At 44.3% G+C, this 14292-nt stretch overlaps 1 protein-coding gene across 5 annotated transcripts in view; it reads right to left on the reverse strand.

Annotated features, from left to right (window-relative positions):
- Nucleotides 1–14292, reverse strand: part of NEDD4L (NEDD4 like E3 ubiquitin protein ligase) — a 309137-nt gene that overhangs the window by 185275 nt on the left and 109570 nt on the right. Inside the window, exon 1 of one of the 5 annotated variants that reach the window (XM_074339906.1) lies at nt 409–908. The exons of the other annotated variants lie outside the window; for them this stretch is intronic. The gene's annotated coding sequence lies outside the window, so the exon portion shown is untranslated. Of the gene's footprint in view, nt 1–408; nt 909–14292 lie in introns of those variants that run through there. 5 annotated transcript variants of the gene reach the window in all.

The following is a 14292-nucleotide window of genomic DNA, read 5'->3' on the forward strand; positions in this document are numbered from 1 at the left end:
TTCTGAACTCTGCATGACAGATCCTTTCACTGTGTCTATTTTTGACATTTCAGGAACACAGTGATGACAAACGCATTCATGTATTCACAAAAGGGAAGGGGGAAGGCACCAGAGAGCAATATCTGTATAATGATTTTTCCGTGCACTGAAAAAAAAAAAAAAGGTTTCAAACAAGATGACAGAGGTTATACACAGAATTAAAAATTTTCACTATACATATTTGATTTCTGAAGCATGCAAAAAATGTTTCATGGACATGGGAGGAAGGAGGAAGGAAAGAGGAAGGAAGGGAAGGAGGAAGGTTGGTTCATTCCCCAAATTCTGGCACATTTAAAACTAATGAATCCATTATAAGAGCACATTCTCTTGATGTTAACCAAGGAAAATGGAATCCTTTGTGGCACTTACCAGATTCCAGGCAGGAAGACCTCGTTTTAAAGGGGAAGAGAGACAGAAAGAGCTGGTCTGGAGGCAGATGGTGGTGTGTTTCCCCTGACAACAGCAGCGAGGAGAAAGCCTGGTCTCTGCCAGTTCCCCCTGTTGACAGGTGATCAACAGCCCGGAGGTGGGCGGCGCCGAGCTCCCAGGAGCCCCGAGCTCCCAGCAAGGCTCCGAGACGGAGGGCTCTGAGGCAGCTACCGCCCAGGCAGGGCTCCACTGAGAGCCACCCACCCCGACACCCTCCAGCGGTACCGGCTGGTGTCCTGCTGAGGCCTGTCTGGGCTGGCAGCTGCTGCTCGTGCCTGCCTTGCTCAAAGTGAGAGCAAATTCAATGTGGGGAAGAGCGAAGTGGCTCATCAGAGGCAGCAGAACCAATGACTTACAGAGGGAACTTTGTGGATTCGAGAGGCACAACTACCAATTCAAACCACGATCCCACAACACTGCCCCCCTGCAAAACATCATGAAAGTTAACAACTAACTTCCAGTAAGAAGTGCACGCCTGGCCTGGCTGAGGTGACCCTGAAACCTCTGGGACCCCCAAGGCATATAGAATGTCCCTTTTGGAAAATGAATGGCATATTTTCCTAAATGTTCATGCCAATGTTGAGAGGAAGGACGTTCAAGGAAATGAAGAAACTCCTCTGGATACTACTGTTGAAAGAACTGCTCTGTTGTCCTCATAGATGTGGAATGAGCATGTATTTTCATCAGACAAAACGGGCTCTGGAGTCCATCCCCACGACCTCACTAGCTGGGGACTCTGGGCAAGCTTCTTGACCTGTCTCACCTTTGGCTTCCTTATCTGTAGCGTTGGAGCCCTGGAACCTCCTTCAGGGACCACTGTGCGAAATCAGTGAGATCCCAGGTGGAGAGACCAGTGGTCCTGAAATCTACAGGATTCTGTCTCTTCTGCTCTCACCTACTCGCCTCCAGTGGCTTGTGACTCTGTAAGTACTGTCCTCAATTAGCCAGGCACCCCTCTCACCGTCCTTCAACTTAGAAACTGATCCAGTGCATATCCAACAGCAAAATCTCTTTGTTTCTCCTACCTCTATTTTAACCAATGTCTCCAACAGTTGCGGAGGCCAAGTTAAAGACCCCTTTGGCATACAACGGTCAAAACCAGATCATATGGTCCCTCGGCACAAACACTGCCAGAGATACCAAGTTGCAGCCCAAGTTAGAGGTTTTTGCCCCAAATTCCTTGTAGCTTCCCACTTCAAGGCCAAGGTCATGCCCACTTTTAAGAGCCAAAATTGTTAAAGAATAGGCTCTTAATTGAGCCAGATCTTTTTCTTTAATGCTTGCTTTTAAAAAGGCAATTGTTTCTTAAAATGGAATTCACAGGTTACTTACAATACCACTCTTTGATATGAATGACAACAGCTTGAGTACCAGGTCAAGGTTATACATGCTCTAGAGACCTTCACCAGGAAGGGGCGTCCCAGAGTCCAAAGGGCCAAGAAGCCATCATCGCCATCTGGTGGTAGCTCCTGTGTATTGCAGTCATGAACTATACATCATCTTCCATCCATTCTCCCCATTGCATTAACCTCCTGGCAGCAAGTTTGGCTGCTCAAGGACAACCTTCATGCTTCCCCACCAGATCTTTCCAACCTTCCTTCTTTCCCACAGGCTTTTCATCAGGCGGCTAAATACAAGAGGGAGGAGAAAAGTTCTGTTCTTTGCCATCACCTCGTCTTCTCCCACCCAACATCTGGTGATTTGGTTACAAGGAATGAAATTCCCAAAAAGGAGAAAAGAAAATCAAAGAGCCAGTGTGTTTGTTCCCAGAATGTAGCAGCCCAGAGCCAATTCTAACGGAAAATATGAGGCAGGCACCTCTACCAAGTGAAGAGACCAAGTGGGAGAGCCAGAATACATCAGAGACAGCCTTTGAGCTGGGCCCTGACCAGCGGGCACGACCTGCGTGGGTGCAGGAGAGTTGTTCTGTGCAGAATTCTCCAGAGCGGAGAATGCACTGGACATCGGGTCACAAACAAAGAGCTACCAATCGGGTGACATTTGACGAAATGCTCCTAACCAGTTCCCTCCCTAGAAGCCTCCATCAGTCCATGGTGAAACTACTTGGAGGCTTGCAAAAGCAGGCAACAAACAACCTTAGGAAAAATTAGCCAGAGGAAGGGAGGGCCATGGAGAAGGAAGAAATCGGAAAACTTTGCACGTAAGTGGTGTCACGGGGACACTCTCTAAAATGATACTAGTGATTTCGAAGCAAGTACTAGTTGAAGACTCTACATGTGCTTCATAGGCAGCTGTTAAAAGGCCTGGGAGACCAGCTGTGCCACAGCTGGCAAATCTGTCTCCATGTAGTAGCAGCATCTGCTTGGAGTACAACAGAAGAAGGCCGATGCCCCTTTTAGGTACAAAAGAAGACAGACATTTTCAGAAGTTTATACTATGTAAAAACTTTTTACCCACATTACCCCAATAGGCTATTTGAAACCACTATAAAATTAAGTACTTGACTGATATTTAGTTCAGTTTTATACTAGATCAATTCAAGAGGTAAATTTTAGTACATTCTGTCTTCTAATCAGATGTACACTGTCATATATGAAATAGAGCAAAGAACACGTCGTATGTAAAATAGATTGTATCAAGAAATAGTCCACACATGGCCCCCAACACACACACACACACACACACACACACACACACACACACACACAGGTCTCCCTCTCTTCTTAGCCACTTTACTTTGAAAACCTCTGCAACCATCACAGTCACACCCTCAAAGCCACGCAGGCTGCCATGTTGTGTTGGAACATGACATACCACACTTAGATTCCAATTTTTTTTTAAAACAATCAGAAATTAAGTAAGCAGGAAGAAAGACAACTCTATATACTAAAGGATCTTTTTTCTTTTTCTTTAATATCTGGAAATCTATGGCCCACATTCAAGGGCCAGGCTGAGCTCAAATTAGCAATTGATAATAAACTCTTGGAGGCCCAAAACTCTTGTGTTCTCCAGCTCCCAGCACAGCAGCTTTCCACATGACTAGATGGTTACTGAACTCCCTTGAAAGGAAAACACAAGTACCCGTGGGCTGCACCCCCACAGCCAACCCAGCAGAAAGCTAGGCAGGAAACAAACGAACTCTATAGACATTCCAAAGCTCGTCAAGACAACCTAGTAAAGACATTCAAGTAAGCGGTAAACTGTCAAAGGGCTAACATGAGTTGCTAACTGGATAAGCAAAGTGTCAGGAGACCTCCTGATGCCGTTAACTATCTTCGTTTCATTTTAGGCAACTTACAGCATCTTCACCTTTCTGAAATCAGCAAGCCTGTCATAGGAAGTCATAAAGGTACTTGCCTGCCATTTTCATCTCTTGTTAGTACATCAATGGTGCACCTAACACGCAATCAGTAGTGTTGACAATCAGGAATCATTTGTGATCTTGAACCACTCATTTACTCTCCCAGTCTCAGAGTGCTCATTTGTAGGGTTTCCAGGTGGGAATTCCCACCCATTCTCAGGAATTTTTTTCGATTTCCCATTCCCAAATCCCAAGAAAAGTTGGTCAGGAAGTCGGGAAAATCGGCTCCTTGAACCCAGTAATACCCACAATGGGAAATAAACGTACTACTCACAATGTATCTCTTAGACATTTTTCCTATTTATCGCTAAGGTTTTTAGGCGGGAATTCCCGCCTGTTCTCGGGAATTTTTTCCGCTTTTCCGTTCCCGAATCCTGAGAAAAGTTGGTCGGGAAATCGGGGAAATTGGGAAAATCGGCTCCTTGAACCCAGGTGGTTGGTAGTATCGGCCGTCACTTTGTAGAAATGATTCATTGTGGAGAACAGAAAGCAGTTTATATCTCAGGATTCGACAACAGGAAAGCGAAAAAAATTCCTGAGAACGGGCGGGAATTCCCGCCTGGAAACCCTACTCATATGTGTGGTGCAGCTCCTCTCCTGAAGTTTCATGACCCAGGCTCGTGTATTAGGAATCCAGGCTGGGAAAGCCAGCTCACTCAGCAAGTATTTATCTAGCTCCAACCATGTGCCAAGTACCATGCTGGCTCCGGGGGTTCCAGGATGGATGAGCTTGTCAGGGCCTGCCAATCACTGCCCATCCAGGTCTTATTTTCCTGACGTCTTCAACACTTGTCATCTGTACATACAATGTAACACTTTGGTTATACACCAAGTTCTAGCTTAACTGTAATGGATCTTCAATGAGCCTATCTCACGAATGAAATCCTAAACTGCTACAAAGTAAGTCAATGTCTTCCTTAGTAATTTACCTATTACCTTAGGCTGCCTTCCGCCAGCCTCAGCCCAGGGAACGTAGCTGTAAAACCCAAATCAACACAAAAACAGCTTCTGAATTCTGAAATACAGCCACTGTCACCAGGCCCTTGGGCTCAGAGATTCACTTACTGTAACACCATCTAGAACAATTTTCATTATTTAGCTCCCAATTACAAAGATTAAGCTTCAAATCCTCAATAAAGTGCAATCAACAGCAGTGCCACTTCTGCTATAAAAACCTAAACACACCAGAAAAGAAAGAGTACTATTCATTGATATAAATGGCAATTGAAAATCTCAGCCATTACAGTTATCAATAGTCCATTCAGCAGTTTGTCATTTTAAGCTCTTTTTATTATTACTTTCATTCCCTTGAAGGTGTAGGAAGATGGATTTAAACAATGGGGGTAAAAGGTCAGCTATGAGGTGTAAATCATAGGTTCTCACTCAAATAAAGAGGCGATTATTTTCTAAAACTGAAATAAACTTATCCAATTTCTACAAAAGCAAATGGATCCTTTCCAGGAAAATTAACATACACACAGTCAGGCGAAGAAAATATCCAAGAATCCCTTTCTTTGAGGTAACACAAATAATACCTTAACGTAGTATAATAATACCATTTCAAATCTTCACTATCTCTGCATGTGTGTATATTTCTTACAAAAAGATGGGATCAAATTATACAAACCAATTTGTGGCTTACCTTTTCATTCTGTTATAAAATGCTTCCATATCATCAAATACATATCTATGACTCAGTTTTAATGGCTTCATACTATTTCATTTTAGACATATACCATTATGAAACCAATTTAGATTGTTTTAATCCATGACAAACAACTTCTGATCTTTATTGTCCTGGTGTGGAATTAACCCCTGGTCATTCGCAAAAGGTGAAAGCATTCACAGACTCTACAAAGTTAGGGCAGAGAGAAAATGCCCATGGCAGTGTCCAGAGATGAGGATTGTTTCGGGTAATAAGGAGAGAAACATGGGGGGGGGGGGTTGTCGGGGGCAGGGTCTTATAGGGACAGCTGCCGAGACAGAGGGGTAAGAGAAATACTGGCAGACTCCTTCACCAGGGCAGAGTCTGGTAGACAGCTGCACTAACTTCATGTTAGCTTTTTCTTAAGTAGGAACGGGGGAGTTGGTCAGGCAGGTTGGAGGGCTGACATCACTTCCTGGGGGTCTGGTCTGTTGGAAGATTATGTTATCTCCCAGACTCAGCCATCACGGCCTGGGCTTTTATGCATCACCAGTAAAAACTGCAAGGGAGTTGTAAATTGGATTCTAGTGTGCGGGCACCTGAGGATTCAGAAATTGCTCTTTTCAGGATAGGATGTTGTTAATTAATGAGATATGGGGAGCCTTGAGAACAAAAGTTAATCAGTAGGGGAGAAACAAAGAGAAAACAGCCAATATCAAGGTGGATCCAACTGAAAACAAACTAAATCTAATTACAGGTAGCTAGATAGCAAGCCGTACTAGATACAAGCAGTGACTTCAACTGCAAACTAACTCGAACTGCGTTACTGATTTACCGAATTTCACCCTTACATTTATAGTTAATTCTTTGGACATATAAGGCTATGCTAATACACTCTTCACTATTTCCTTAGGATGAATTCCTTTGAAGCACGTTGGCTAGATCATTAGGCATGCACATTTTTCTTTCTATATATTTGGTAACATTAAACTTTACTTATTGAAGAAAATTTATAAAATACAAAAAGCAAAATTAACTGATCACCCTACTACCCCGAAACGGTGTTAATATTCTGCGCATGCTTTCCAATCTTTTCTATGAATGTATGTCCTCTTTTTGTTTTCCCAATTTATTTTTTTCATTTTGCCTAAAGGAACACTTGGTTTGGTTTTATTAGCGTTTTGGCTTTTTTTTTTAGAGAATTCACTAGACAATACGCAATTTACCTATTTTAAATTTAATAACACGAATCCTAAAACTTTTATTTATTCAATAAGGAATACGAAATAAAAAATACTTGAGTTGTTTTATTTTTGTGTGGCCCCATAAGGTGAAAGGGAGGGAGAAAACAAGGAGAGAAGGTCGGAAATGAAGGGAAAAGGAAAGGGGAGAGACGATATGAAACTGCCCCCACCATTGCCTTTGGTCTCGGGTTTCACTCTGAATTATCACTGCCTTGAAAGTTACACGGTTGCCATGGGTTCATGTGAAGAGAAAAGCCGAAACCTCTGGCCAAAGAGCAGCTGGACTGGAATGTGGTCAAGACCCCCCCACCTCAAAGACTGAAACCTGTTTCCTATAGTTCGTTATTGAACTTGATAGCTGCTCACTCCCTGAGCTAGTAACCATCGTGCACTTGTCCTGAACTTGGACAGCCAACTGGAGAACTCAAAGCTCAAACCCGTCTCGCTGAACAAGTCATGCCCAGGGCAGATGAAAAGTTCTAAGACGTACCAATTTATTGTCATTTTAACTCAAGGTTCATTGTTTTGAAGTAAATTTCTTCCCCCAATTGTATTGTCTCAACTACTCTGGTCTGAAGGTCATCACCTGCGGTTTTGGTTGTGGTCAGAACGAGGGAAGAGACATAACCCCAGTGCATTCCAGGGTTTGGGGGTTCCTGTGGGGAGTGAGCCAGAGGGTGCTGACCTTTTAAAGACAAAAGATCTCCTTGCCTTTCAAATAGCAGGCTTAGTGGATAGAGAGAATGAAAGCAAAAATCGAACGTGGGCTTTATAAAGTCTAAAAATAGGCACTTGAGGCAGAATGATTTGTTTCCAGAACAATTTGAAAGATTCCCAGGAGGTGTCAGGTGTTGAGTAAATATCAGAGGATAAGGGCTTCCAGTGCTGTTGGGGGGCTGCAAAGCTCTAGGAGGGCTTCCTTTGCTTTTGGCATCCTGGACCGGTGAAACAATCATCTTTTGTTCCCAGTCCTGCTGCGGCGTGACAAAGGGACCTGGGAGAGAAGAAGGTCAGGGCTTGGTTTCAGAGGCAGAAGAGTAGGGCTGAAAAAGAACCCCTCGCGTATCTTCTGCCACACAGACCAGGTTGTGCACCCACTTTCGTTAGGACAGTGAGTGAATGAACCCACTTGCAAGACAGATCAATGTGGGTTACTTGTGAGAAGAGACAGTCTCCTCCCCATTATAGGCATCAGTGTGCATTTACTTAACTCCCATTATTCCAAAGGAGGTGCTAGGGGCCGGTAGGCTTCTGCAGATCCCTGCCCAAAAGTGTGACATCACTGGCAAAGTCAGAAGCACAGACTACGGGACCAGAGTCCCAGTGCTGGACAGGGCAGGGGCTACATTCACTGTGCCCTCTGCTCACTGGACTGCAGACCCTGGCCAATCAGGCCTCTACCTGGAACTCCGGGCCACCTGATTGGCTGTCTGGAGTGAGTCCTGGCACCAATCTGTTTTTGAAGGTCCCCTGGTGATTCCAGTCTCCCATGATCTCAGATCAATGACAAATCAAACAAATGGGGGGTATGGGGGGGGTGAGGGTTTTCTGACTTCTAATGCGATTTTCACATTTTCTTTCAGAATATAAGTTCTGCCTGCTTCTTTTTCCTGAGAAAAGGAAATGGAGCACATAATTCTCTTTGAATATTACTAACATATATTTCCATCTCAAGTGTCTGGTAATTTGATGTGCATAATTCATCTTAAAATGTATCTAAGAGAACACAAACATCTCAGTGACATTTGGGAAGAAAAACAAAAGTAGTCCTACTTTTCCTCCATTCATCTACTACAGAACATACTAAGTGTTTACATGTAGTGAAGTTTACTGAACTTAAACCCTAATCACGTACTTTAAAATTTCAATTTCCTCTTTTCCTTCTGATTTACAAGGACCTTTTAAAAAGGCTTTTTTTCCTTCTTTTTTTTAAAAAATAAATTTTATTGGGGAATATTGAGGAATACTGTGTTTCTCCAGGGTCCATCAGCTCCAAGTTGTTATCCTTCAGTCTAGTTGTGGAGGGCGCAGCTCAGCTCCAAATCCAGTCGCTGTTTTCAATCTTTAGTTGCAGGGGGCACAGCCCACCATCCCATGTGGGAATTGAACTGGCAACCTTGTTCAGAGCTCGCACTCTACCCAACTGAGCCATCTGGCCACCCCGCTTTTTTCCCCCCTTCTTAATCCTTCTTCCCCTAGTCCCTATTGCCGGTGTATCTGTCTGCTGATTTTCTGTCCAGAAGCTGCACTTCTCTCCTAGTTTCCTGTCCCCTCCATCCCATCCCCCAATCCAGTTGAGCACCTTTTCCAGGCGTGCAGAAGATGAGAACAAACAAGTCATCCAAAGTTCCTCTGGGCTCCCCAAGTCTCTCTAGAGCCACCTCATGTGAACCTGACAACTGCCAGCCAAGGAAAACTACCAGCCAAGGAGACAGAATCAAATTTCTTGTGGAGCCCTCAAGGCACTCGGGCATGCCGGCCTTACTACCTCAGGGTCCTGCCCACTGCCTGCTGGAATTCTTCCCAAGCGCCTATTACTTCAGAGATGAGTTTCCTACATGAAGACAGGCCTGGCAGTGTGCAGGAGAATCCCCAGGCTGCACGCAGAGCACCAAGAAGCTGAGCTTTTAATTCCGTCGAGATCTTGAGTGAAAGTCATCACTCACTGGTGTCATGGACCAGTGGTTCCCAGCTCCGGCCGCTTGGTCCAATCAGCTGGGGGCAGCTCTACACACCAATACCCAGGTCTCGCCCAGGCCCCGCCCAGGCCCCGCCCAGGCCCCGCCCCAGACCTGCTGCATCAGACTGGCAGTCAGGATGAGAGCAGGGTGTGCCAACACACGTGGCACAGCTCTGTCACTTATCTGCTGTGACTTCAGGCAAGTTGCTTAACCTTTATATTAACTCCTACCTCATAAGATTGATGCGATGATTATGATTTAATTATAATGCATAAAATTACAATGTCTGAAAATACAATAGGTCTCAGACTCTGTTGCTTCATCTGACATAAGAAGGGACATGAAGAGGAAATGAAGACAGGAGGGAGTGAGAGTCAGAGGACTGGATTTGTAAAAATATAAATGAGACATTTACTCCACTGTAGGTCAATTTATGGAACATTCCATTCCCCTGCTCACAGGTGAGGGGTGACCCAATAAAAGGCAAGCCCTAAACTTGGCCAGACCCACCGTCCCTGCTGTGAAGGTGAGCCCAGAACTGCCATCAAATAGAGAAAACCTGGCTGAGAACCAGCAAAGCAAGCAGCAGAGGGGATGGTGTGTGGGAGAGCAGAGCTGGTGCTGACATTTGAACACAGGATGCAGCTGTTTTTTAGTGGACACTCCTGTCATTTCTACTTTTTTTTTCTGATTGTATCGAGGAAATGCAAATTTTTTGTACACCCTTCACTTCACGCATGTGCATCTTTTGCATCCACTGACAGAACTGCGAGCGCAGGTTCTAAGCGTACAGGCATTTCTCATTTTGATAAATATTTCCAAACTGCCAGAGGTCATCCCCACGTACACGCCCTCCGACAACAGCTGAAAGGGTAGCTGCTTCCTGGCTCTCCTGTCAACACACTGCGCCAAGAAGATGCTAATTTTTGCAATGGGATCTTTGCAAAGGGTCTTTCATGAGAATTTTCATTGCTATTTCTTTTATTGCAAGTGAGGCTAACTATCTCACTCTGTTTAGTTGCCACTGCTACTCCCTTGTCTCGGGACTGTCTACCTGTACTCTCTGATGATTTTTTCATTTAGGTTATTGGCCTTTTCATTGATTTGTAGGAGATCATTATATATTAAGGAAATTAGCTCTTTCGCTGTGTCAGAAAATGGCCATGTTTCCCCCCAGGTTGCCCTTTGCTTAACTTTTATTTATTTATTTATTTATTTATTTATTTATTTATTTATTTATTTATTTATTTATTTCCTTTGCTTAACTTTATGGTGTATTTTCGTCACATACACTTTTTGTACACATCCTAACACCTGTATGTCATTTATCATAGCTTCTCTCTTGTTTTAGTTCTTGAGATGAGACTGTAAACCTCTTTTTTGTTTGTTTGTTTAATTCTTAAGGTTTGTAGACATTGTTAGTTTTAAAGTGCTTGTGATGGGACAGGTACTGTTCCATTTGACATCTGGTTCCAGCAAACCTGGCTAAATGACAAGGTCCGTAGCTGAGACTTACAGGGCAGCGAGCCAGGTTTGGGCCGCAGCTTTGCATACCTCACCCCAGGGTCCTCTCACTGTGACGAGGCCTCCCTGTCATTCCTGAGGCTCCAGCATCAACTTGTGCTCCTCACTGGGCAGCACACCTGCACTGCCCTGGGATGCAAGTGCCTTGAGCAAAAGGACCTTCACTGAGGAGACCACCCTTAACGAGCATCACTGGTGCGAATTCACCTGTAAACAAACCTGGCACAAGCCTTTCTCCCTGGCAGTGGCGTACAAGTCCTGTTTTGGGGAGAAGGGCAGAGAAAAAGAACCCCTCCTTGGACCTCAAAAACAAGAGTCCGTGAAATACATTTCTGGAATACACTATGCTAGTCCTTTAAAGAAACTTTAAAAATTGACCCAACTCCCCTAGAAAACGTCTGTAAGCCACCATCCCACGTGCCCAACAAGGCGTCTGGGAGTATCGTGGGGCCAGGTCTACATTCAAACCATCACAGAAGGCTGCTGCTGGAACACCAAGAGCAGGAAAGCCCCATGAGAAGGGCAGACCCGCACACGGCCTCAGAACCTTTCTCCTACAAGATGGGGTTCCATAATACGGCACTTCCTAAGAGACGGGTGACCCCAAAGCCACACACACCTACCAACACACACCTACTGTCTACCAAAACAGATGATCCTAAAGGTGGAAAGCACAAGCCTACTTCCTTTAGGTAGCTGTTTCTTCTTGTATAACTCATTTTTTTCTACAAAGAAACTGGGAACTCTTTTGACATTCAGAGCTGAAATGAATAAAACAGACTTAAAAAAAAAAAAAAGGAAAGAGGGTAGAAGTCAAACTTAAAAGAAAAAAACAAGAAATTTTTAGGTTAAAAAATGTTTTTGCAAACTTAGAGTGAGCCAAGTAAAACGTAGGTAACAAAGTTGATGAAGCCGTCTTAAATAATACCCACAAATGCAAGAAACAGTCAGCTGGAGATAACAGGCCCATGAGTGCAGAACAGAGCTTTAAAGTGAATATTCAACCAACTAAATGAGATGCTATAGGAAGAGCTCTCTGCAAGGAGGGGGGCCTCTGCAGGGTGAGTAGCTTTGGCTCTGGGCACAAGTGATGGTGTGCATCCTACCTACATAGAGAACATAAGCTGCTGAAGGATGCCTCGGCCGTGAACTCCGGCTAAGGATACTCTGAGTCCCAACCTAAGTGCACGTCTCTCGGCAAATGTGCGCACCAAGGATGGCCAGCCCGGTACAAGCAACCTCTGCGTGGAATATTATTATAACCAGTGTCAACCCTGGTTACCAGGAGGAGTAAGCTTCCTCCAGCCAGGTCTCCCGTGGCAGGGGCTCTAGGGGTGGGGGTGGGGGCATGCATCTTTCAAGGTGGCTTCCTCTGCAGTTGGCCAAAGACTTAGAAGATAAAGGGGATGCAGAATTTAAGCTGTGAGCAGGCAGGGACCCTGTCTAACTTCCCCAGTGCCTTCCACAGTACATGGAACACTGTCAGGGCTCAAAAAATCATCTGAAAAATCAAGGTAGAAATCATAAATGTCCAGCTGCAGCAATAGTAAGGGCCACTGCAGTCACTTCCGGACAAACGAACTACGAGGTCAGTTTTTCAGGCCAAGTCCTGGCTGCTCTGGACCTGAAGGGATGGTGATCTGCCTCTGACACGGTGACTTCTGAGCATTCTCAAACTCTCCTTGGACATAGAGAAGGCTAAGGCAGGGGAGCATATGCTGACCAGTATATTGTGGAGTTAGAAACAAGTTAACAAGACTGTACCATGCAATTCTCCCCTCCACAGCCCACCCCCACACAAAGAAAAGATCTGAGGGGCTACACTCAAAGCATCTACCTCAGGCTGGAAGGCCAAGAGGGGTTTGTCTTTCCTGCCTCATCCATGTCTCCTGAGACTGCCACAATAAACAGGCACCACTTTCTACATCACTGAAATATGTCAATTTAAAAGCAACCCAACACTCCTCACATCCGCCGTTCTCATTACCCTACTGGAAAACCATTTCTGACGTACGGCCCATCGGCACAGCAGCACCGCGTTTCTTTCTGGGGGAGAACGAAGGAACAGAATTGATCCTCTCATTTCAGTGGGCATTCCCACTGTTTTCTTTAATATGTCTGTTATTATTCCAACCCCACTTTAGGCCCTCCTCACAGTATTTATAACCTCATCAAGCACTGCAACATTGTTTTGCCACCCTCACTGCTGTTAGGGATACTCTGCAAATAAAGCCTCAGGTCCCCCACAAATGCCCAAAAGCATGAAACGAAGCCAGAGGAAAGCAAAGGGTTGAGGGAAAGTTGGGTGGTGCTGTGAAACTGTGAGGAAAGCGTCTCCTGCGATCAACACGCTCAACACCCTCCAAACCTCTGTAGCTCCCATTGCATTTTCACGCTATCCACACGGAAGGCGGTAAAGTACCATTCCACTTAGAGAGCATCTGCTTCTCTCGGCTGAGACGGTTTAAGGATTTGTTGTTTTTCACCTGTTTGCTTTGGAGGCTACCTTTTTTCAGGGGGAGATGCCTAGAGAAAATAAGTAAGACTCTGTATTTGTATAGTGTTTTCGCATTATCACATGGAAACCATACCTCATGAGAACAGTCCTAAAGTCCTGAGAATAAATCCTAATGTCTTCAACTGAAGAAGAAAAAAAAGGTAATAAATGATTTTAATATCATCTCAAAACGACAAATCCTTTTCTCCCTAATTTTTCTCCCTAGTACCTCTCCAATTTTTCTGTCCCACTGGAAGCATTCATGGCTTTCCTTTTGTTTTTTGTCAGTTTTTGCAGACATTAAAAAACGGCAAAGGGAGATTGCAAAATCAGTAGATACGTGACCCACACCATTTTCCTCCACGGGAGTCTGAACCACCCCTACTCTGTTTAATTAAGTCCTTTGCTATGACCTACCCACTAAGGCAGACCACCCAAAAACATCATGACTCCTTCCCCTGCCCCCAAATAAATTTTATCCAAAAAAATCCTAAGCACACCTTAGAGAAAATTAGCCAATGACACATTAAAAAAAATAAAAATAAAGATTGGGCCTGCTATTGTTCTTTGAGAGTCTCTATCATCGATCTGAAAGTAATGCTGTCTACACACATCATTACAAATTTAGCTACAGGGAAGAGATGGCAGGAGAAAAAAAATTAAAAACCTCTCTAGTCTTCTGAGTCTGTTTTGCATGTCATGACTGCTTCATTAAGTTTCTCTGTAGTACTAAAAATTCCCGCAACCTCAGACAGAACTATATACAGAGCAGTTTTCTTAATTCCAAAGTCAAATACAAATATTGTTGAGACGATCCATGCCTGTTTCCCATAATGCACATGGATATAGGCAACTATTTATAACAATACTTATTTTTCTACATTAAGAACACCAGCCTGGAAACTCCTTTC

The sequence above is a fragment of the Rhinolophus sinicus genome, linkage group LG09 (genome assembly GCF_036562045.2).
Source record: "Rhinolophus sinicus isolate RSC01 linkage group LG09, ASM3656204v1, whole genome shotgun sequence".
Taxonomy (NCBI): domain Eukaryota; kingdom Metazoa; phylum Chordata; class Mammalia; order Chiroptera; family Rhinolophidae; genus Rhinolophus; species Rhinolophus sinicus.